The 24,266-nt window shown below is 28.4% G+C and overlaps 1 protein-coding gene across 7 annotated transcripts in view; it reads left to right on the top strand.

Annotated features, from left to right (window-relative positions):
* Nucleotides 1–18,628: 18,628 nt before the first annotated feature.
* The window catches only part of LOC411452 (band 4.1-like protein 4A), a 63,600-nt gene continuing 57,962 nt past the window's right edge, over nucleotides 18,629–24,266 (top strand). The window contains exons 1-3 of one of the 7 annotated variants that reach the window (XM_006559077.3): nucleotides 18,629–19,264; nucleotides 19,827–20,114; nucleotides 20,697–20,814. The gene's annotated coding sequence lies outside the window, so the exon portion shown is untranslated. Of the gene's footprint in view, nucleotides 19,265–19,826; nucleotides 20,115–20,143; nucleotides 20,815–24,266 lie in introns of those variants that run through there. The other 6 variants (XM_006559078.3, XM_006559075.2, XM_006559076.2 and 3 more) reach the window with 6 other exon arrangements.

Here is a 24,266-nt window from a genome sequence, read left to right as displayed (position 1 = left end):
ATTAAACAAATAAATAAATAAATTGATGTATGTATAATTGTGTAAAAAAATAAAATTTATTACAATGTTTACAACTAAATCATTAGAAAGTTGAATAAATAAAAAAATAAATCAAATGATAAATAATTAAAGAAAAGAATGACATTTATGACAATGTTTATAAATTAATCATTAAAAAAGTATATACAAATAAATTTAATGGTAAATAAATGAAAATATATTTGCTACAACATTTATAATTAAATCATATAATAAATCATTTAAAAAATATAATATTTTTATAATAACTATATAATTTTAATTTAATAATTTAGAATAACTAAACAAACACATAAATTAATGTACAATTATGTATAATTGTACAAAAACATAAAGTTTGCTACAATGTTTACAAATAAATTATTAGAAAGTTGAATAAAAAAAAAATAAATTAAATGATCAGTGATTGGACAAAAGAATGATGTTTGTAACAATTTTTATAAATTATTCATTAAAAAAGTATATAAATAAATAAATTAATTAATTCGTAAATAAATAAAGAAAAGAAACATGTCTGTACAAATATTTTTAATTAAATCATTAAAAAAATTAATGACTAAATAAAGCAATAACTTGATGTAAAAATAAATGTGCAAAAGAATGAAGTTTGGAAAAATTTATACAACTAAATCATTAGAAAATTCAATAAAAAAAAAATAAATTAAATAATCAGTGATTGAACAAAAGAATGCTTGCAACAATTTTTAGAAAATTGTTCATTAAAAGAGTGTATAAATAAATAAATGTATTTAATTATGAATAAATGAATAAAAGAATAATGTTTAGAAAAATATTTATAATTAAATCATTAAAAAAAGTAAATTATAAATGAAATATAATCACAATAATATAATATGTAATAAATGTCCAAAAGAATGAAGTTTGCTATATAGATTGCTAATATCAGAATTCATTAAGAAAATAAATAACTAAAGATATAAATAAATAAATTAAAGTAAGTATAATTGTGCAGAACAATAAAGTTTGCTAAGATGATTAAAATTAAATCATTAGAAAATTGAAGAAACAAACAAAAAAATAAATAAACTGATATAGGTGTGTGCAAAAAAATAAAGTTTGTTGTAATATGAATAAATATTTAATTAAAAAAATTAAAAAGTTATTTTTTGATTTACATAAAAAAATAAATTGATATATGTTCAATTATGCAAAAAAATAATGTTTGACACAATGTTTATAATTAAATCATTAAAAAGTTAAATAAAAAAAAAAATTAAATAATATGTGATTGAATAAAAGAATGATGTTTGCCATAATATTTATAAATTATTCATTGAAAAAGTAGATAAATAAACAAATAAAAGGTAAATAAATGAAAGTATGATTGCTACAATATTTATAATTAAATCATTATAAAGTTCAATAAAAAAGAAATAAATTAATTGCACAGTGATTGAATAACATAAAGTTTGCTACAATGTTTACAAGTAAATCACTATAAAGATGAATATAAAAGAAATAAATTAATTGATCAGTGATTGGACAAAGGAATGACACTTACAACAATGTTTATAAATTATTCATTAAAAGAGTGTATAAATAAATAAATTAATTAATTCATAAATAAATAAAGAAAAGAAACATGTTTGTACAAATATTTTTAATTAAATCATTAAAAAAATTAATGACTAAATAAAGCAATAACTTGATGTAAAAATAAATGTGTAAAAGAATGAAGTTTGGAAAAATTTACACAACTAAATCATTAGAAAGTTCAATAAAAAAAAAATAAATTAAATAATGAGTGATTGAACAAAAGAATGATGCTTGCAACAATTTTTATAAATTGTTCATTAAAAAAGTGTATAAATAAATAAATGAATTTAATTATGAATAAATGAATAAAAGAATAATGTTTAGAAAAATATTTATAATTAAATTATTAAAAAAAATAAATTATAACTGAAATAAAATAACAAGAAATAAATATGTAATAAATGTACAAAAGATTGAAGTTTGTTATACAGATTGCTAATATCAGAATTTCATTAAGAAAGTGAATAACTAAAGATATAAATAATTAAATTAAAATAAGTATAATTGTGCAGAACAATAATGTTTGTTAAGATGTTTAAAATTAAATCATTAGAAAATTGAATAAACAAACAAAAAAATAAATAAACTGATGTAAGTGTGTGCAAAAAATAAAGTTTGTTATAATATAAATAAATATTTTATTTAAAAAATGAATAAATTTTTTTTTTATATAAATAAAAAAATAAATTGATGTATGTATAATTGTACAGAAACATAAAATTTGCTACAATGTTCACAACTAAATCATTAGAAAGTTGAATAAAAAAAAAATAAATTAAATTTCTATGATTGAACAAAAGATTGATAAGTAATAATGTTCACAAATTATTTATTAAAAAAGAGTATAAATAAATAAATAAATAAATAAATGATAAATAAATGAACAAGAGAATCATGTTTGTACAATATTAACAATATTTATTAATTACAATAAATTAAATCATTAAAAAAAATTAATAACTAAATAAATCAATAAATAAATTGATGTAAAAATAAATATGGAAAAGAAATTTACTAGAGTATGTACAAGTATTTCATTAAAAAAGTAAGCACTATTTATATAATAAGTGAGTGATTATTTAAATAACTAAACTATATTTTTTTTAACTAATTTATATAAATATATAAATTAAAATTAGATATAATTGTGCAAAACAATAAAGTTTTTATAATGTTTACAAATCATTAAAAAGTTAAACAAACAAAGAAGTAAATAAATAAACTGATGTATAGGTATGCATAAAAATGAAGTTTGTTTTAATATGTATAAATATTTCATTAAAAAAATGAATACATATATAAATAAATAATAAATTGTGTAAAAGAATAAAGTTTGCAATAATGTTAATAATTAAATCATTAGAAAGTTGAATAAACAAATAAATAAATTAAATGACAAATGAATGAATAAAGGAATGATATTTGTAACAGTTTAAAATTATGTAAACAATTTAAAATTAAGTCTTTAAAAAAATGAATAACTAAATAAATTAATAAAATAAGTTAATGTATAAATAAATGTGAAAAAAAATGAAATTTACAACAATATGTATGAATATTATTAAAAAAATAAATGAATGACTAAATAAATAATTAAATAAATTGATGAATGTATAAGTGCAAAAGAATATAGTTTTAAAAATACTATTATTATTATTTATAAATAAATCAGTAGATAAATGAATTAAATAAACAATATAATATATAATAGATAATATATAAATATAATATAATGTAAATAAATAAATATAGATATAAATAATATAATATAAATAAATAAACGTAGAAAGAAATAGGAAAATAAATAAATTGATGCAAATTGATTGAATTGAGTGAATAAAATAAATATAAGAAATATTTATAAAGTCTATAAATAAATCATTGGACAAATGGATATGGATATAATTAGAGGAATGTGTAAATAAATAAATAAATAATTCAATAAATAAATATATATATATATTATATTTACATGTATAAAATAAATTACATGTATAAAATATTACATGTAAAAAAGTGCAAAGAAATGTACAAGTAAAACAATCGATATATCGATAATCGATAAATAAATTAATAAATAAATTAATTAATAAAAAAATGTTTAAGTATAGAAATTAAATAAATAATTAATAAATTAAAAATTAATAATATATAAATATATTAAAATTATTTTTAATTAATATAATTAAAATATATTATGTAATATTTTATTTTTCCATGCGATTTCGATTATCGAATCGATAAATCAATAAATAAATAAATTAATAAAAAAAAATGTATACATATAAAAATTAAATAAATAATTAATAAATTAAAAATTTATAATATATAAATATATTAAAATTTTCTTTATAATTAATATAATTAAAATATATTATGCAATATTTTAATATTCGATGCGATTTCGATTATCGAATTTGCTTAGGGCGCCAACCAATCAGAGAGCGCCAAGGAGAATTTTGGCGCGCGGGGGTCAGTCTTCTGTGGAAAGTTATAGTGAAAAGACGTGTATCGTGATCGTGTACCGGATTTGGTGATCAACTACGCAGTAAGTAATTTTGTTCATATTTTATTATAAATTTTATAAATTATTATCAATTTCGTTTATTTAATAATTCATTTACTATTATATAACAAAATTATTTAATATTTTGCGTTTTTTTTGCGTATTTTTCGTCGATCATGTATTTCGTACTCGAGATTACCGATATTTCGTACTTCGTTGAATTGCGATTTGATTTCCCTCGTTACTTCATCTTTATATAATTCTTTTATGTCTCTGTTTTATGATTTTAATTTATTTGAACAAATTATCGTTCGATTATATAGCTATCCCCAAGAAATTGGAGATTCACGTTCGTGTCACGACATGTTTCAACTTGTTGCGCATTTCCCTTTCCCCTACTACGCAATTCGAAATTGTAACGTGCTACCGATATTTCTGATTAAAAATTTCATTCTTTTTTGACAAATATGATTTATTTCCATAGCGATATAATATTCAATCAATACGCGTTTGTTATAATTGTGAATTTTTTCGTTTGGAATTCGTTTTTTCCCTCATTCTTTCGACGGTTAAAATTTCAGTTAGCTTACGTTAAACATCGTCTGAAATAAAATTTATATTTAATTATTGTTCTATTTTAATATGATTGATTAATTTTATATATTTTATATGTTTATTTGCAATTTTTATATTAATTTTATAGATTATTGCTTATTTTACGTGGAATCGTCCAAAAAGGAAAAATGGACTCGTCCAAAAGGAAAAATGGACTCGTCCAAAGGAAAAAAAAAATGGACTCGTCCAACTTCACGAACGGGAAAAATTCCAATATGGCCATCATACCTCGTTAAAGAGAAGTTTATTTTATTTTATTTCATTTTATTTCATTTTATTTCATTCTATTTTATATTATTTTATTTTATTTTATTCTATACCATACATATTTACTTTGTTTTTCTTGGATCGTTTTTATAATGAACATTTGCTATAAATATTAGTACTTTCCTTTAAATAATTTAAAAATATCCTATAAAATTTTTTATTCGTGAAAAATTGATAATAACCAGTTCATAGTTTTAATAAATAGTAATATTTTTTTAAATAAATATATAAGATAGAAAAAAGAATGAAACTATGGAAAAAATATTTTCCTTAGTAGCTTCTTTTTCTATAGATTCCCCTCGCCCCAACTAATACAGATTTATTTTCAGAAATTTTTTTTTGTGATCGCGCGCAATGCGATCTGTAGATTCAGTGTTTGCTGCGTAACAGTTTTTTTTGATATTTTAGAGCATGAAAGCTCTGATTAAATTTATGTATTAAAATCGCGAAATTAAAGTCAGTGTTTGTTCGCCGATTGATGAAATACGGACGGGTTAGTAATATTTTTTCTTTTTTTTTTTTTTTTTTTTTTTTTTTTTGTACGTGTGTATAAATATTCGTATTTTTCGGTACAAAATAGAGTCAGTGTTTGTTCGCCGATTGAAAATTATACGGACGGGTTAGTAATTTTTTTTTTTTTTTTTGTATGTGCGTATAAATATTCGTTTTCGGTGCAAAGTAGAATCAGTGCTTTTCAAGAGAATAAGGCGGTCATCCATCACGCGAAGAGGTAATTATTTTTATATATTTTCCATTTATTCCAACTATTTCAAATGATCAGTGTGTTTAAATTATGGTTTTGCACTTTTTGTTATAGTTTCCTGTACTTGATGACTACTTCCCGATGACGTGCTCTGGGTCTTGGATAGCATTGCAGATTCTTCGCATCGTTTGGTGAGTCGCATGCATTTATGTCCCTCCAATCACTCAATCATGTCGTAGGATGAAAGGTCCGAATCGACACGGGTGATTGGTTGTATACGTAGATTTTTGCACGAGCACAGTGACCCACGGGTATTTATTATACCCGTGAGTAATAACACTTCTCTTTGTTTTGATGTTTTATTTATTAGATCAGGATAGGGCTTCTTGCACATCGCGTTTTTGAAAAAACAATATCTATAGTTAATTTTATATTAACATGTTTTAATATAATATAATATAACATAAAATAATATAAACAATTGGTTGGTTATAATTATTTGGAAAATCAAATATCAAATAAATAGGTACATATATACATATATATACATTTATAAATATATTTATGATTAAAAGTGAATATTGAAATGATTTGAATAATTGTAGTGAAGAAATCAGATATCCTCTGATTTCGTTAAAATAAAAGTATTAATTATTGTACAATGATATAATAATAACATAATTTCGTATTGAATATAATGAATAACTTTTAATTTTATATTTAGTTTCACAATATTGTTTGATGTCCTGTTATAAAGTTAAATATAATTTGAAATATTTCATTTTTTCCGTAAGAAAAATGTATGAAAAATTATGTGCAAGAAGATATTTCGCGACAGGTAGATTTCTAAATCAAAGTAATAATTTTTCACATTAATTTTGCATTTTCGAAAATATACTTTGATGAAGAGATCGCCTGAGGTTTTTCTTATGAATATTTCATTTAGAGTCAATTTCTTATTATTTTATATACACATATAAATTACAGTATAAAAATTTACTATTAATAAATTTCATATTTATTGTTCGTTTATTTTTTCTTGTTAAAATTAAGAATATTAGTGCTAATTAAATTTTTAAATTAAATTTATGAAACTTGATTAAATTTTGAAATAAAGTACAAAGAAATATTGAGAAAATTTTACAGAACATTAGTCCGTTAGAAACACTAATATTCTTTTTAGCTCAGGATTTTCAGGTTTAACCCCTTCCATGTCCATTGCCAGGATCTCACTCACGTGCCCAGGTGCTACTTGGGTGAGAGAGAGGCGATGGATATGATGATCATAGTTGATAAGTTGATTAATAATTTTTCAGCGACTGACGATGCGTTAGTGTATCGTGCACGACGTATTTTCCACATTATGTGTGTATGGTTAGGCTGTGGAATTGCGTCGGTTCGTTTATAATCGCACACAGTATTAACTTGATATGTTTGGAATATTTACAATATTAATTTCTGTTATAATTTCCAACAATAAGTTATACCATGATTATAATCTTACTTTGAATTTACGACAATGGTATCAAATTTTATATTATTCCAATGATTATTCTTTTAATTATCTTAAAAAACATATTCTTTTATTGACGATAAGTTTTTATAAATATTTATAATATTTATTTATAAATAAAATTAAGATATACGCATAACGCAATGGTCGCTAGCCATCGTCAGTCGATTTCAGGAAAATGGTACGTACAGTTAGAGTGTGCGAGTAGTGTGCCAAGCTCGGGTGTCGGAGGTGTCCCGGGACGCTTTCCCTAGTGTAGGCTTTTGCGCCCGAGTATTATGTGTGAGAATCGTGGAATGAATGTGTTGGTATGCCTGCTTTGCATCAATTTTTAAATATAGGGCTAGGTAGGATAGGTAGTATACTTCTGTGTGTTTGTTAAATATAAGTAGGTAGGGCCGGGCAGGTTGTCACAGTCTCTGATCGGGTAGGCGCGTTTTCGCGTGACAACTTGTTTCAGGAAATAAAATTTGAAGAATCGAGGGTAAAGCTGAGACGAATGGACATCAGTGCTATTCGTCTCTGGTTTCACTTTCGATTTTTCGAATTTCGCGGTCGCGGTCGTGATTTGCTTTCGAAACGAACGTTGCGCTCGAGATTCTGTGCATGTACGGAGAACGATCATTGCGATCGTTGATCGTCCATGTACTTAGTTTCCGCGATTTAGTCCTTTTTTTTTCTTTTTTTCTTTGATTTGCGATCAGTGAATCTCGAGCCTAGATTTAAGTTTCAGCGGGCATTGCGCCCGAAGGAGGAAGACCGAAGAGGCCTCGACAAACTGTCACGAAGAGGGGCTGCAACGAATGGCTCCTCATCTTTTGGATCTGTTTTTTGGGTCCAAAGGATGGGAAGTCATTACTATTTTGTCATTGTGCTCGTTTTAGTATACGTAGTAATTGTGTGTTGTGTTGTCTGGCCGATTGCATGCAGGCCCATCATTCAGATCCAGTCATCATGGGCATCGCGATTTTTTATTAGTGTTGCGATGATTGATTAAGAACGGGTTGAATTAGTGTTGCGTTAAAAATGAGAATCGCGTTTGCATTAGTGTTGCGTTAAAATGAGAATCGGGTTTGCATTAGTGTTGCGTTAAAATAAGAATCGCGTTTTTGCATTAGTGTTGCGTTAAAATGAGAATCGCGTTTGCATTAGTGTTGCGTTAAAGTAAGAATCGCGTTTGCATTAGTGTTGCGAATTATAAGATCATGTTTTTTTTCTTATAAATTGTTATATAATTTTAATATTTGTATCATTTGGAAAATTTTTTACTTTTAATTATTAATAGCTTTCCAATCATAAATGATGATTTTTTTTTATTTTTTTATATTTGATTTTGTCTAATAGGATTAAATTTATAAATAATCGCGTTCTTTTAAGTAGTGTTGCGAATAATAATAAATGCCCAAATGTCTTCTATGGAGAGTGTGAAAGTATTCGCACTCCTGTTCCTGAATCACTTTAAGCGGCTAAAAAAGCTGCAAAGGTGATTGTACGACAGCAGTCATGCAAGGAGACTGCATTGGATTCTCTTCGATATGATTAGTGTTGCGTTATTTAAATTTGAGTGCATAGAGTAGAGTTGCGAAAATAATTGGTTCCATTTTTACGGGAAATTTTCAGCTTTTTTTTTTATATTTTTTTTGTATTATAAATTAATTAATATTGCAAATATTGTAAAGCACTCATCGTGGTTGTTTTGGTTTTGTAATAAATATTAGTTTATTAGTGTTGCGATACAAAATGAATATTCCACTCGCGGTTTGTTGCTCGGGTTTTATATCGAGTGGAAGAATATTTTTATTTTAGTAACCCATCTGGTTACTGAATTATTTTTTCTTTAGTAACCCATCTGGTTACTAAATTATTTTTTTTTTTTCAGCATCCCTTATCATTCTGCATTTGTTGTAAAAGATATTACTATAATATGTACATTTGTTTTTTCTATTTTTTAAGTTTTTTCTTACATAATAAATTTAAATGCTTTTGATAATATAAAATTTTTTATTATTAAATATTAGCAAATGTTCATTATATTAGATTTATTTTTTTTTTCTATAGTATTTTTTTTGGTAATATTTTGTTAATTATTATACTAATTTAATGAATAAATTTGTTTCAGATTTATTAACTCTCGGAAGCACCATTTATGTATTTGAAATAAATATGATATTTAAATGTGTTATCGATTAATAAATACTTATATCTAATGGAAATTTACTAATTTGTAATTTCATTTGTTTCAGAGACTGTGATTCAAAAATTGTGATATCAGTCAAAGAAGATTTTTTTCTTTCCTTCGATTATATTAGTAGGATTAATTTATGTAGGAGGGGCCCCTGAATAAATTTTAGATTTTTATATAGATAGATAGTATAGGTAGATAGTATTTTCAGCATTAGGAAGAAAAAAAAATTTCTGTATATATACATTTATATTTTTGTTTTACATGAGGAAATTACATGAGTTTTTTATCAATTGAAAAGCAACTATGCTCTATGCAATTGTTATTAATCCTTATAGATTTTTTTGTTTCAGAGATCAGTGTGGAATTAATACGGAATCAATAAAAGGATACTTGTATTTCATACAATCTTCTTCCTCTTCCTGGTTTTATTGAGATTTTTTTCTCTTTAAATTATTTTCAATACATTAAGTTATTTTTTAACTATTTTTAAACTTATGCTAGGTAGGAAAAGAAAAGAAAATTGTAATAAAAATAATAAAAAATTAATAAATGATAGTATTGAATAAAAAATGGTGGTGGTTATTATAATAACTCTGTATGAAATACATTTTATTTTTTGAATTTTATTTTTTGTTTATCAAATTTATATTTTCATAAATAAATTATTATTGATATACATAAAACAAATAATATGTCTCGTGTATAGTTATGTACGATTCAGATACAATTTTATTTTTATTTTAGTTTATCACATCAATTTTCATAGAATATTTTTTGCTGTTTGTTTTCCACGATCAAAGATCGAATATTTTGCAGAATTACAAAATGAAAGATTTATTTATTTATTTAGTTATTTATAATTTAAAGAAATATATACTATAATAAATTTCATTTTCTTGCCCATTTATTTGTACATCAATTTATTTATTGATATTTTATTCATTCATATAATTTAATTATTCATTTATTCATTCCTTTAATAATTTAATTTTAAATATTTTTGTTAATATTCTATTGTTCATTCATTTATCCTTTATTTTATTTATTCGTTTGTTTAGTTATATTTTTAAATGATTTATTCATTTATATAGTTAGAAACATTGTAGCAAATTTTATTCTGTTGCACAATTGTACATATTAATTAATTGTTTTTTTAATTTTTTCAATTATTATAATTATATTATATATATATTTATATAAATTATATATCATTTTCATCAGTCTGTTTATTTATTCAATTATTACTTATTTGAATAAGCAATTCTTTATAGATATCATTAATGATGTTTTTTTCCAAATTGAATTTTTATTGCATCATTTGCAACACTTTGTCTGTTTCAAAATTACTTATTTACAGACTTATATACAGACTAATGTGTTTATTCATTCATTTAATGATTTGTAGACTTTATTAGTTTGGTTTTTTACATTTACTCATTTATTTCTTTATAAGTTTACATATTTACTTACATAAATATTTTTGTTCTCATTTATTTATTTATTCATTTTTTTGGTAATACAAATATTTATGTAGATTTTTATTTGGATAATTGTTTTTTTTATTTTTTAAAATATTAATTTCATTACTTATTATTAGAGAAATAAAAATGTTGACATTACTTGACAAAATGATAATATATGAAAATAAAAATTAAACAGAAAATGAAAAATTAAGTTCATACATAGGTAAGTGGTAAAAGATAGGAGATTTTACAAATATATTTATAATTGAATCATTACAAATATATATAAATAAATAAAGAAATATTTAATTCATAAGAAAGTGAATAAAAGGATAAAGTTAGTTATAATGTTTATAGCTACACAATTAGAAAGTTGAATAAAGAAATAAGTAAATTAAATGAACAAAAGAATGATGTTTGAAACAATATGTCTAAGTATTTCATTAAAAAAATGAATAAGTAAATAAATGAATAAATAAACAGAGGTATATATAAGTGCAAAAAAGTATAGTTTTAAAAATACTATTATTATTATTTAGAAATAAATGAAAAAATTTATCAGTAATTTGTAAAGGAATGTATGAATAAATGAATAAATAATTAAATTAATAAATAAATGCATATATATATATATATATTTATATTTATTTATTTACTATTTTATTATTATTATTTATATTTATTTATTTATTACTTTATATGTATAAAGTAAGAAATGTACAAATAAATCAATCGATTAATGTCGAAATAAATCAATAAATAAATTAATTAATAAAAAATCTATAAATATTTAAGAAATTAAATAATAAATTAAAAATTAATATATCATTATATTAAAATTTTGCCTTTAATTAATAGAATTATAATATATTAATAAATATTTTACTTTTCGATGCTATTTCGATTATTGAATTTGTTTGGAACGCTTAGAATTAATCGGAGAGCGCCAAGGAGAATTTTGGCGCGCGGTGTCAGTCTTGTGTGAAAAGTCGTAGTGATAAGACGTATATCGTGATCGTGTACGGTTTTGGTGATTCAAGTACACAGTAAGTAATTTTGTTCATATTTTATTATAAATTTTATAAACTATTATCAATTTCATTTATTTAACAATCCATTTATTATTATATAACAAATACTATTTAGTTTTTTGCATTTTTTTTTTATATTTTTCGTTGATCATCGAGATTACCGATTCTATTGGTATTGGTTCTATTAGATCGTTTTTATAATGAACATTTATTAGAAAATTATAAATATTATAAATAATAATATTTTTTTTTAAATAGTGTATTCATTCTAAAAATTATTCTATATTCTATAGTTATTCTATTTCCTTCTGTATAAGATTTTTTATTATATACTGAAAATTTGATAATGAATCCATTGTTTTATAAATATTAATAACTAGTAATATTTTATGAAATAAATACATTCTATGGAAAGAAGAAAGAAACTATGGAAAAAATATTTTCCTTAGTAGCTTCTTTTTCTATAGATTCCCCTCGCCCCAACTAATACAGATTTATTTTCAGAAATTTTTTTTTGTGATCGCGCGCAATGCGATCTGTAGATTCAGTGTTTGCTGCGTAACAGTTTTTTTTGATATTTTAGAGCATGAAAGCTCTGATTAAATTTATGTATTAAAATCGCGAAATTAAAGTCAGTGTTTGTTCGCCGATTGATGAAATACGGACGGGTTAGTAATATTTTTTCTTTTTTTTTTTTTTTTTTTTTTTTTTTGTACGTGTGTATAAATATTCGTATTTTTCGGTACAAAATAGAGTCAGTGTTTGTTCGCCGATTGAAAATTATACGGACGGGTTAGTAATTTTTTTTTTTTTTTTTTTTTTGTATGTGCGTATGAATATTCGTTTTCGGTGCAAAGTAGAGTCAGTGCTTTTCAAGAGAATAAGGCGGTCATCCATCACGCGAAGAGGTAATTATTTTTATATATTTTCCATTTATTCCAACTATTTCAAATGATGAGTGTGTTTAAATTATGGTTTTGCACTTTTTGTTATAGTTTCCTGTACTTGATGACTACTTCCCGATGACGTGCTCTGGGTCTTGGATAGCATTGCAGATTCTTCGCATCGTTTGGTGAGTCGCATGCATTTATGTCCCTCCAATCACTCAATCATGTCGTAGGATGAAAGGTCCGAATCGACACGGGTGATTGGTTGTATACGTAGATTTTTGCACGAGCACAGTGACCCACGGGTATTTATTATACCCGTGAGTAATAACACTTCTCTTTGTTTTGATGTTTTATTTATTAGATCAGGATAGGGCTTCTTGCACATCGCGTTTTTGAAAAAACAATATCTATAGTTAATTTTATATTAACATGTTTTAATATAATATAATATAACATAAAATAATATAAACAATTGGTTGGTTATAATTATTTGGAAAATCAAATATCAAATAAATAGGTACATATATACATATATATACATTTATGAATATATTTATGATTAAATGTGAATATTGAAATGATTTGAATAAATTAATAATTGTAGTGAAGAAATCAGATATCCTCTGATTTCGTTAAAATAAAAGTATTAATTATTGTACAATGATATAATAATAACATAATTTCGTATTGAATATAATGAATGACTTTTAATTTTATATTTAGTTTCACAATATTGTTTGATGTCCTGTTATAAAGTTAAATATAATTTGAAATATTTCATTTTTTCCGTAAGAAAAATGTATGAAAAATTATGTGCAAGAAGATATTTCGCGACAGGTAGATTTCTAAATCAAAGTAACAATTTTTCATATTGATTTTGCATTTTCGAAAATATACTTTGATGAAGAGATCGCCTGAGGTTTTTCTTATGAATATTTCATTTAGAGTCAATTTCTTATTATTTTATATATACATATAAATTACAATATAAAAATTTACTATTAATAAATTTCATATTTATTGTTCATTTATTTTTTCTTGTTAAAATTAACAATATTAGTGCTAATTAAATTTTTAAATTAAATTTATGAAATTTGATTAAATTTTGAAATAAAGTACAAAGAAATATTGAGAAAATTTTACAGAACATTAACAATTTTTAGTCCGTTAGAAACACTAATATTCTTTTTAGCTCAGGATTTTCAGGTTTAACCCCTTCCATGTCCATTGCCAGGATCTCACTCACGTGCCCAGGTGCTACTTGGGTGAGAGAGAGGCGACGGATATGATGATCATAGTTGATAAGTTGATTAATAATTTTTCAGCGACTGACGATGCGTTAGTGTATCGTGCACGACGTATTTTCCACATTATGTGTGTATGGTTAGGCTGTGGAATTGCGTCGGTTCGTTTATAATCGCACACAGTATTAACTTGATATGTTTGGAATATTTACAATATTAATTTCTGTTATAATTTCCAACAATAAGTTATACCATGATTATAATCTTACTTTGAATTTACGACAATGGTATCAAATTTTATATTATTCCAATGATTATTCTTTTAATTATCTTAAAAAACATATTCTTTTATTGACGATAAGTTTTTATAAATATTTATAATATTTATTTATAAATAAAATTAAGATATACGCATAACGCAATGGTCGCTAGCCATCGTCAGTCGATTTCAGGAAAATGGTACGTACAGTTAGAGTGTGCGAGTAGTGTGCCAAGCTCGGGTGTCGGAGGTGTCCCGGGACGCTTTCCCTAGTGTAGGCTTTTGCGCCCGAGTATTATGTGTGAGAATCGTGGAATGAATGTGTTGGTATGCCTGCTTTGCATCAATTTTTAAATATAGGGCTAGGTAGGATAGGTAGTATACTTCTGTGTGTTTGTTAAATATAAGTAGGTAGGGCCGGGCAGGTTGTCACAGTCTCTGATCGGGTAGGCGCGTTTTCGCGTGACAACTTGTTTCAGGAAATAAAATTTGAAGAATCGAGGGTAAAGCTGAGACGAATGGACATCAGTGCTATTCGTCTCTGGTTTCACTTTCGATTTTTCGAATTTCGCGGTCGCGGTCGTGATTTGCTTTCGAAACGAACGTTGCGCTCGAGATTCTGTGCATGTACGGAGAACGATCATTGCGATCGTTGATCGTCCATGTACTTAGTTTCCGCGATTTAGTCCTTTTTTTTTCTTTTTTTCTTTGATTTGCGATCAGTGAATCTCGAGCCTAGATTTAAGTTTCAGCGGGCATTGCGCCCGAAGGAGGAAGACCGAAGAGGCCTCGACAAACTGTCACGAAGAGGGGCTGCAACGAATGGCTCCTCATCTTTTGGATCTGTTTTTTGGGTCCAAAGGATGGGAAGTCATTACTATTTTGTCATTGTGCTCGTTAGTATACGTAGTAATTGTGTGTTGTGTTGTCTGGCCGATTGCATGCAGGCCCATCATTCAGATCCAGTCATCGTGGGCATCGCGATTTTTTATTAGTGTTGCGATGATTGATTAAGAACGGGTTGAATTAGTGTTGCGTTAAAAATGAGAATCGCGTTTGCATTAGTGTTGCGTTAAAATGAGAATCGCGTTTGCATTAGTGTTGCGTTAAAGTAAGAATCGCGTTTGCATTAGTGTTGCGAATTATAAGATATCATGTTTTTTTTCTTATAAATTGTTATATAATTTTAATATTTGTATCATTTGTAAAATTTTTTACTTTTAGTTATTAATAGCTTTCCAATCATAAATGATGATTTTTTTTTATTTTTTTATATTTGATTTTGTCTAATAGGATTAAATTTATAAATAATCGCGTTCTTTTAAGTAGTGTTGCGAATAATAATAAATGCCCAAATGTCTCTATGGAGAGTGTGAAAGTATTCGCACTCCTGTTCCTGAATCACTTTAAGCGGCTAAAAAAGCTGCAAAGGTGATTGTACGATAGCAGTCATGCAAGGAGACTGCATTGGATTCTCTTCGATATGATTAGTGTTGCGTTATTTAAATTTGAGTGCATAGAGTAGAGTTGCGAAAATAATTGGTTCCATTTTTACGGGAAATTTTCAGCTTTTTTTTTTATATTTTTTTTGTATTATAAATTAATTAATATTGCAAATATTGTAAAGTACTCATCGTGGTTGTTTTGGTTTTGTAATAAATATTAGTTTATTAGTGTTGCGATACAAAATGAATATTCCACTCGCGGTTTTTTGCTCGGGTTTTATATCGAGTGGAAGAATATTTTTATTTTAGTAACCCATCTGGTTACTGAATTATTTTTTCTTTTTCAGCACCCCTTATGATTCTACATTTGTTGCATAAAATATTACTATAATATGTACATTTGTTTTTTCTGTTTTTTAAGTTTTTTCTTACATAATAAATTTAAATGCTTTTGATAATATGAAATTTTTTATAATAAATACTAATAAATGTTCATTATAGTAGATTCATTTTTTTTCGCAAATATTCTTTTTGATATTATTTTTTTAATTATTGTACTAATCCAGTGAATAAATTTATTTCAGATATATTAACTCTTGGAAGCACATTTGTGTATTTCTAATAAATATGATATTTAAATGTGTTATCAGTAAGTAGTAAGTATACATGTTTTATGGTACTTTATTTATTATTTCTAATTTGATTTGTTTTAGAAATTAGTGTGGAATAAATGCAGAATTAGTAAAATTGGATACTTGTATTTATATTATAATCCTCTATTGTATTGCAATCCTCATCTCCCTCCTAGTTTTTTTGAGATTTTTTCCTTTTAAATTGTTTTTAATATATGAAGCTACTATTTTTATATTTATTCTAGATAGAGGAGGAAAACAAGCATTTGACTAGTCAAATAGGTAGGGATTGCAAAGATTTGTAGGTTTACATGTAGGTTTAGATATTTTGATGTTCCTTAAGGATCATGTTAAGTTACATTAAGATAATTATAATTAAGATATATTTAAGTTTAGTTTTTAAGTTAAATTTAAGTGACTCGTCTTAAAGAAAATCTTACATGTTTAAAATATAAAAATATTTATATGTAAATAGCATGGTATATATAAGTAGATGGTTTGTAGAACTATCGTTGTTATAGAAATATTGCTTAAAATAGAATATGTTTGCATGTGTATAGCAAGTGAAAGTGTTGAATTAAAAATGGTGATGGTTATGTGTGTGAAACAATTGTGTGTGAAATACATTTCATTTTTTTGAATTTTACTTGGTAATTATATTTTTATATTTTTATGAATTTAACATTGTTGATGTACATAACGTGAGTAATGTGTCTCATGTAGAGTTATGTACGATACAATTTTATTTTTACTTTCAGGTTTAGCTTGTCGCGTCGATTTCCTTGTAATTCCTTTTGCTGTTTGTTTTGCACAACGATCAAAGATCAGACGTTTTGCAAAATTACATCAAAAGGAAGATTTATCTTTGTTTTTAAATAATTTTTTCCGCGATGGAGGGTGGATGGGACCGTGGATAGGGTGGGTCTCCAATTCGCAGCAACCTCCACGCGGTGAGACCTGGAAAATCATTATTATTTCCTATATTATTCATAATTGTATCATGGATACGATTATAAATTTTATAGAAGATAATATATGAGCTAATTGGCTGCGCACGCGATTTAGTTTTTTTTTAGAATTTATTATTTGTATATTTTCATTTTTATTTCTGATACTTGTAATATTTCGTCTAAGAAATTATAATCATCCATTGTAGCAAATATAGACAAATTAAACAAATAATGTAAGAAGGATAGAAATGGAATAGAAAATTTTTATATCAGCATTTTTCGCAGAGTGTTCTAATAGAAAAAATATAAGTTTTATTATAAAAGTCTGATTAGGTATAAATGTGATATAGATCAATCATTTTGTGGATATTCGCGAATCACTGTAATATCAACTTAAAATTTGATACTGATTTCATTTATCTTTTGTTGATAAAATATAATCATGCCACGAATAATTATTAATATGTTAATAAAAGTGAAATGAATCAATAAATGTTTGTCTTATTTGAAGACAAATCATATTTCGTACAATGAAATTTAGAAAAATAATTTTTTAAATATTGTCGAAATTGCAGATCTCTAAGACATAAATTAATTATTAAATAGAACATTGTTTTCATTTTTTTGCCATTTTTTTAATTAAATAAATATTTATGAAAATGATAAATTATTTTTAAAACATTCGAAGAATTATTTTTAAAAGAAAAATAATATTCTTAAAATTTTTATTCTTAGAATTAATCGATTAATTAGAAAAAATAGAATTATTCTGAAAGAAGATAATTAATATTAAAAAATATAGAAATTAAAAGTTAATTTTTTTTTTCTATAAACAAATTATATATACATAAATATATACATAAATATAAACAAATTATATATGCTGATATTATTCTGAGTAGGTAAGGTAGAATGAATCAAAATTGAACATCAACGCCATCTCTTGGAGCATGATAGATAAATGTTTGTGCAGTTCAAGAGATGGCGCTGATGGTCAGTTTTCCAATCAATTTTATCTTTATCCTTCTTCCACTATTTACTCTTGCAATGGATGATTATAGATGAGTTACGGGATGTTGATGAATGTTTTCATCATTTTTCTTTCAAAACTACAGTGGTTTTCAATCTTTAATATAGAAAATATGTATCGATATTTTCAGTTTTTAATAAAAAAATTATAAAATATATGACATTAACATAATATACTTTAATATTTGTTCTCTTTTAAGTTCAGTAATATTATAGAAGATTTAATATCATTAAAATTTTTTTATTAATTTAATAATACTTTTTCCTTATTATCGATACGAATAGTTTTTATAATAATCTTTAATAGAAAGATACTGATACAGTCTTTTAATCTGATATTTTTTGATAAAATGTAATGAAACAATTGTTGTAAAATAAGATTTCAAAGTAGCGATTGAATATGAAATTAAAATTACAAATAAATACATAATTCTAATAAATATCATTACTATTCGAAATTCATAGTAAACATTTACGAAGAAGCACTATTATCGTTTGAAAGCGCCACGGTTGTTGGGCGAAACATGCACTTGTAACACCTGTTTTAAATAGGACGCTCTCGCGTCTCAATTTACTTTTCTGTTCCATAGCAAATAAATTCTTGGATTTTTCGAGAATAAAAAAATCTTTTGAAACGAGATAATACAGTAATAACGGTAATATATCATTCAGAAAAGTGGTTCAATGTTAAACGATTTAAAGGGAGCCTTTTCTGTTTTTTTACTTCTCTTTCTCTCCTTTTTTCTTTTTCTTTTTCTTTTTTTTTTTTGTTTGCTTTTAATTCGTATCGCACATTTTCTTTTATTTTTAGGAAGTCAACTTGATTGCATGGGCATTATGAAGCAGCACCTTTTTATATGGCTTCTTTCTCTGTGTCGTGTACCAAAGTATTAGGAAGAATGGTGGGCACGAGGCCGAGGTCCTCAACAGAGGAAGGTGAGTAGCGGTTGGGAGAGGGACAGACGCTCTTCGCTATGCTGTGCTTACACGCAGTGCCGTATCCTTCCTCTATAATGTATGGGCTTCAATTGTATTTTTAGTTATGTTTCAAAAATTATAGTTACAATTCTTTTCATCAATAGAATATCTCATTTTTATTAAAGAGAAGTCTTAAAAAAGGTAACTTTCGTATATTTTAACGGTATATAAATTTTTTATTTGTTATTAATTTGCTATATTTTAATCATATAACAGCTTATATTATTAATATCTTTCGATTTGATTACTCGTATTTTGAAAGACTTCTCAACTATTCATGATCTTATGAATTAACAAAAAATTCTCTCTATCAAACGCGCGTGATTTTTGAATGAAAATTTGATCGAAATCGAAGCAATTATCGTAAAAAGAATTCGTGACGACGAATGCGAATGAAATGGATCGTCAACGAGTGATGAAAATTTAAAAATTACACGATTAATATCGAATATCTCTTGCCAATAATAAATATCGCGTTCTTTGCCCGATCTGGCCAATTATCATTCGATTCCGGCAACAGGTCCCCTCGAAAATTTGTACCATCGATCCGAGGCCGCCACCGGGATCGACCGGTATAATCGGAACAGCTTAACCGAGCAACAATCGGCGTTGAAAAGGTTTCGGTGGTCGCGTGACGAGCCGCAATTTGGATTGCGGAGGAGAGCCGGTCGAGGAGGGAAGAAAACGGTCGAGGGAAGAGTCCCGAGTGGCTGAGCCTACGTCACTGTCCACGCTATCACGATTAACAGAGTGAACAGCACGAGACGTCCGCGCGCGCGAGCGAGATGAAACGCGTGGCGAAGGAAAGGTAAAGGAAAGGAAAGGAAAGGAAGGCGCGCAAGGTAAAGGCACATCTGAATCCTTCGCTTGTGACTCGGCTCAGTCTGATCCGAGCCAAGCCACTGCCCTGATCCCCGCCGTTCCTCGCTCGCTCTCTCCGCGCTTTTGGATCCGCTCCTCTTCCTTTCCCGACACACGCCGACCGTACACAAGCACGCACGCACGCCGTGCTCTCTAATCCATACCGGTGGTGTCATCGATCACCGATCCCGACTTCCTTCCTCCGCGTCGGTTCTCGCTGCTGCGCGGTCAGTTCAAGTCGCGACCAGTTCCCCGTCGAGTTCGCCCCGACAGACGAAAATCACCACCTGACATGTCACAGTGCACGCACCAGCACCGTGCCGATCGGTACACGCGCGTCCAGTGAGCAACAACCGTTCCATCGCTGCTACTACACAGTTTTTTCTTCACAGTTTCTTCGCTCGTACGTGTTTTTTTCTTCTTCGGTTTCTCGGTAATTAATTCGAGTTTGCATAAAAAATTATTGCATTGCGAATTGTCGTGACTCGTGCGCGCGCGTTTCGTGGATAATTTTTATGGATCCTCTCAGGTGGATCCTCGACACACCGGAAGTGTGATGACCCTTCCAACGAGACGTGCTGCTGCATCGATCAACACCGCGGCGACAGCGTGCCTTCGATCTGGGATCTGAGTTTTTCGCGGTCAAGGTGCGTACCATTGAACTTTTTCTCTCTCTCTCTCTCTTATTTAACGTTATCTTCTGTTTTTTATTCGATTCGTTTCGATTGTTCGTTATTATCCACGGCTTTTGTTTTCTCAACTCGACGGAGCGTCGATACAAAGCAACCGAGGTATTTAAACGGATCTTTTGTTCGTTTCAATTTGATTCCATTCATTCGCGCGGTATTTTGCAGTTTGTTTATAATCGAGGAGGAAAATGGAAGATCGTTTTTATTGAATGTAATAGTATTCCTCCCGTCACGGTGTGTGCGTGTACCTTCCCTTTGTCTTATCGAGGAGAGCGATAGAGGGCCGGCCACGGGAAAATATTTATCGTGGGTATAATTTAATGCCTCCTTAAAGCCGATCGACGAATGCTTAATGTAGGACGGGAGAGCGCACTTTGTATTGTATTCCGAAACGTATATCGTCGACGCTCGCGCTCCTCTTCCGATCCGACTTCTGAAAACGTCTCGGATAAATGAAACATTTTTCCCGCTTCTTCGCGGCAGACAATAGGCTATTAACCGTAAGCACCAATTATGGGGCTGTGTTACTTGTTGGCCGCCCTTCTTTTCCCGGATAAAGTAAGTAAGCAAGCCTTGGCAACCCGTCGAGGGGAGGAATCTCTTCCGTCCACGTAGGGGATGCGATTAAACCGGAAACGCGCGTCTCGAACAACAACAGCGACGACTTTCGTCCATTCGTTCGTTTTGCCGCGCGAAACTCTCGTCTCGTTTAATTAGACGACACGATCCTTGTTGTTGTTGTTGTTCGTTAAACTCTGAGCGATTTTTATTCTCCCGTTGTTTAACGACCATTACTCGTCGATCATTCGAGGAATCTCCATACGAATAATCGCGTAAACCGTTCGTTCCTCCGGAATAAATAAAATATAAAATATAAAATATAAAAAAGGAGAGGGAATACGAGGAATACACAGATATTTACAGCTTCGTATCTCGGTTAACTGTATCAGCCTCGAAACGAGAAGCTTGTTTTCATTTTAACGACTTGGCGGCATGTCGTAACGATCGGGACAAAAGTAATCGTGGTGGCGTCCATTGACGGAACTTTATCCGGCAGTTTCGAAGAAAACGGATCGCCTCGAGAATAAGTGTTATCTTATTTCTTCTTATTCCTCTTCCTCCTTCTTCCGATGGAGGGGAGAGGAGGGAGGGTATATCGGATGTGTCACGGTCGAATGGCAAACGGACGCGTTAATCGAGCAAGGCAGGCTTGTTCCGATTAATTCCCGAACAAGGGCCAACCGTACGGCTAATTTGCTAAGCCCCGTCGCTTTCTATTATCCCGGCTCTGATTCAGGGATTCTGGATACGAAACCTGTTCCACCGATGCAACGCACCGCGCCAGAGTTCAACGGCACCCGCCACAGTTCGGCACATTCGAACGGGGCATTTTTCAACGCGACACGACGAGGACACGAAAGGTGGCACACCACCTCGGTCTCTTGACCTTCTCTTGTCGTCCACCATTGGGCGTCTCTTATCGAAAGTACATACGTGACGGGAAACAATCAACGCGGGAAAACGATAGCCGACCACGTGATCCCGATTTCCGTGTGATTATTGCGCGAAAAAGAGAGAAAAGGAAGTTTGCACGTATCGAGGAATGGTAGGAGGAGGAGGTGTGTGGATAGTCACGTTTCTTGCGGAGCGTAGGCGTGTTTCGTTGGAGAGGAAAGTAAGTACTGGTAGTAGATGATCAGGATAACGAGGTGTCAACAGCGGTGATGGCTGATTGATTAGGGTCAGGTATATCGGTGATAATATCTGAATTAATAGGCTGCCTCTTAAGAAGGAATTTTAATAGTTCGTTACATGGTGGTTCATAATCAACGATTTCTTAATCATACGCGAGAGATTTATTATAGGAGGGAAATGGACAAGCTATCGGGAGTGTTGGTTTAATATTAGAATTATCAGATTCTTGTTAACATGATGGATTTTTCGTATTTTTTGTTCTACGATTGCTGAAAACTTGAGTTTCTTTTTTTTTTTTCACTCTCTGACGAAATTAATACAGTGGGAAATTATCTTGCGGATAAATTTGAGCGTGATAAATCAAATTCATGGCACGAGTGAGATTTTATTTCTTGTTAAATTTATCTTATTCCGTGGAGAAATCATTGTATTCGTATAACAAAGGAGATTTTATAACGAATTGATTAGTTAGGATATCCTAGTTGCATTGTATTTTATTAGCTAGGAACTGTAATTGTACGCGTAATTGTTTATTTTCATTATATCAATTCAGTCTTGTAATAGAATTTATTACAAATCGGATGATTCTTTCGAGGAATTAAGAGTAAAGGATCATTTCCTTCAAAATTGAAGTCTAATTTATCTTCTAATTAATATTTTGTTCCAAAGAATAGACAAAAGAATAATATTAACGTTAAATAGTTTTTGTCTTGTTTAATTTAATCCATGATTTTCATATTGGGTTAGGTTAGATCGGTTCATTGACGTTCGATTATAATATCTAATTGTAGCCTCTTGAATTGACTCGTTGGGATTAATTAATCGGTTAATTCCATTCATTAAAATGATAGAAGACATTTCTAAGAATTGCATATTGCGGGACAAAACAAAATTATCTTCTTACGATATCGCATTTCAAAATTACTTTTCCTTTTACCATAAATCATATGAATTATCCATACAAGTTGCTCAATAATTATTATTATCCGTTATTCCTTACATATATATACACTTATCTCATTTAAAATTTAATTCGATTCTCCACACGAAATTTTGCCTCTTCCTAACTAATCCTAAGAGAATTTTTAAACCCAAAGATTTAAAAATTAATCGTCGAACCTTTGGAACAAATTCTTTGGAAACGCGCGCGAATTAAAATTCAATCAACAATTCCCCCCGACAATAAAATTTCTCTCAATTCTTCCCTTCGAAAAATCCTACCCGCCAATCCCACGGTTTCGCAAAAATCTATCGGTCACAAACACAATAACTTATCGCCGTTAAACGTGAAACCGCAGCAAATCTCTCGAGCCGCGTGTTCGATTAGGATTCGACATCGTGGCGTGTGTTGTACGCGCGGCGTGTACGAACGAATAAAATAATTCATCAGGCGGTGTGACAGCGGTGAACAGCGTCAGCTAATGAATAATACGTGAACACGTTCACAAAACCGCGCGACGATCGCGAGACGATGGCGCGAGCCATCGTTCTAGTGAGAAGGACGCGCAAAAGAGGAGGGTGTGTTGTTGCAGCGGCGGCACCCAGGAGTCGCGTGTGAGCTTCGCCTCCAGAACCTGGAAGGTTATACTCTTCTATACTCTTGGGGGGATGAGGAGGATGTATACCGGCATTTAAAACTTCTCTAGAGAATGCAAAGCACGAGCCATTAATTTTCTTAGCGATTCGTCGAGCGTAGAGACATTCTTTTCAAGCCT

This window comes from Apis mellifera, linkage group LG2 (genome assembly GCF_003254395.2).
Source record: "Apis mellifera strain DH4 linkage group LG2, Amel_HAv3.1, whole genome shotgun sequence".
NCBI lineage: Eukaryota > Metazoa > Arthropoda > Insecta > Hymenoptera > Apidae > Apis > Apis mellifera.
Note: the sequence above shows the minus strand (reverse complement) of the source record. Positions and strands in the feature narration are given on the sequence as shown.